Source organism: Myotis brandtii, unplaced genomic scaffold (genome assembly GCF_000412655.1).
Source record: "Myotis brandtii unplaced genomic scaffold, ASM41265v1 scaffold781, whole genome shotgun sequence".
Lineage (NCBI taxonomy): Eukaryota > Metazoa > Chordata > Mammalia > Chiroptera > Vespertilionidae > Myotis > Myotis brandtii.
Window position 1 is genome coordinate 649922 of NW_005371136.1, and position 2775 is coordinate 652696.

The window sequence follows — 2775 nt, forward strand, 5'->3', positions numbered from 1 at the left end:
ACCTGTGCACGAATTTTGTGCACCGGGCCTCTAGTATGTATATATATGTGTATATATATATATATAAAAAACTATATTATCCTAGATAATAAAAGCATAGTATGCAAATTGTCTTCTCAACCGGGAGTTCATCCAGGAGTTCAACCAGGGGGCAGGGTCGGCCTGGGAAAGGGAGGGAGGCTCTGGCTGGTGGCAGTGGTGGCAGGAGGCTGGGGGAAGGGAGGAAGTACCCTGCCAGCAGCCGGCAGCCGCTAAGGACCCTACCAGTGCACAAATTTCGTGCACTGGGCCTCTAGTACTATATATTTATATAAATAACTTTATATAATCTATATTTAATTGTATAATTAATTTAAATGTAAAATTAATCTAAATTTATATTTATTTTTGACATATATTGTATATATAGTATATTTCATATATATATAGAGAGAGAGAGGGAGAAAGAGAGAGGAAGAGAGCAGGAGAAAGACTGGAAGAATTTGAGAATTCACAATAACAATGATGACAGTGGCAACAACTGAAATGGCTACTTGTTTGTTTATAGCAACCATCACCTATAGGGCACTTAATATATTAATATTTATTTTGTTTTAAACAAGTTTATATTTATTTTCATATTTGTATTGTCTTATTGTACACATATTACATATTCATAGTAGAAAAAGAATACAAAGTAACAAAAATCACTAGAAATTTCAGGATATAGAGATAACCACTGTTAGTATTTAGGCATATATTTTCTAGACTTTTGCTTTCAATCAACAAAAATTTGGACTTCTTGTTAAGTTAAATGAAATCTGAGTACATTATAAATATGGCTTCCTATTGTTTGATGTGTGGTTTTAGCCTTCTTTGAAGTCTTAGTATTAGATTATTTTACATACTTTATAGCTGATATTTATAACAACAGTGGGGCCTTGACTTACGAGTGTCCCGACTAACGAGTTTTTCAAGATTTTCTCTCGGCGGCCGATTTTTTGCTTTGAGTTGGGAGCTAAAATTCGGGTTATGAGCCAGCTTCAGATACCCCACAGCTAGTTGGCGCAGCGAACGTCACAGTGAACGCCACAACATCAGCCCAGCATCACGGGTCTCACTCGTTCACTTTAAGATTTGACATAGAGTAATTTGAGTTACGAGGTCCGTCAGGGAACGAATTAAACTCGTAAGTCAAGGCCCCACTGAACTTTGCAAAGTAGAGCTACATTCTTAAGTGAAGAATCCAAGATTCAGAGGCACAATGAATTGCCTAGGTCACACAGCAGTAAGGGATAGAATTATAATTCAAACCCTGGACTGTCTGCCTCCAAGCCTATAGATGAGATTACCTTTTGCCCAAGGCTCCTTTCACGTTTTTACTTATATCATTAGCACTCAGTTTTATAGCATTGTGGTAAGAAAATATATTTATATAATTTTCCTCTTGATTCATTTTTGGTGCCTTATTTGAGAGTTAGTATATATGTACTAGTGCCCTATACATTGAAAAAATGTATAGTCCATGTGTCATTGAGTTGAATATATGTCTACTGGTTCTAACTTATTAATTGTGTTCACAACCTCTATGTTATTTTTTAAATTTACATCTATTTTTGTCACATCTTCAATATCTTCTAAATTTGTCTTTTTAAAATTTGTTAATATTCCTTTTTTTTGTTTCAGCTTGATAATGAGTTAACACTTCCCATTATCCTTGGTTATTATCTATCTATCTATCTATCTATCTATCTATCTTTATTCTATTTCTCTTTGCATTTCTTACTTTGGTAATCCATGTCCTCACTGTTGATTCTGTAGTTTTCATTATATTCAAGAGCCTCTTTGCACCCTCCCTTCATCTTTTTGACCTCAAAATCTTTTTAATGTGATATCAATTTTACCAACTTTATCAATTTTGTTTCTTTTTGTTGTATGAGTTTCCACAGTAAAACTTGTTTATTTTTAACATTTCTGCATCTTTTTTGTTGTAGACACCTATTTTAAGCAACAAAGATATTTTTGGGTTTATGGCTTTTTTTAAAAAAAATGCTCCTGAGGAAAAGAGAGAGAGAGAGAGAGAGAGAGAGAGAGAGAGAGAGAGAGAGAGAGAGAGAAACATTGAAACATTGATGTGAGAGAGAAACATTGATAGGTTGCCTCCCTTACACTCCCTGACCAGGCATCGAACCTGAAACCTTTTGGTGTATGAGACGACATTCCAACCAACTGAGCCACCTGGCCAGGGCGATCTTTAATCAATATGAGAATTTGTCCTTCGAGAAATGAATGGTCTAAAAACATGGACTCCACTGGGATGCAGATAGTTAGTGACATGAGATGATCAGCTACTGCCTGACCTTGGACTTCCTGCAAGTTACATAATTTCACCTCTTGCTCATCTGTAAGATTCTGTTAATAAGAATACCACCCTCATGGAGTTATTGTGAAGATTTAATGAGATCAAGAACACTGAAAAATAGAAGCATATTAAACTATTATTTGTAAAATGTAATTGTCATTATTTACTATTATAGACATCATGCCTAGAAATATCATTCAAAGCAAGTTTCTGGGCAATCTTATATAAAGAAAGTCCCTTAAAATAAAGATCTATGCTCGAGATGGGGTAATCAGCTCCATACTTTTCTCAAACCATGTCTCCAATTTCTCTCTGACAGAATGGGAATAACTTACATTAAAGTTGCCGGGAAGCGGTGGCCCCAACACCCCTCAGGTTTCAGTTCAACTTGTCCGCTTCTACTTCGGAATTTCACAGCTTGACTTAAATTCAGC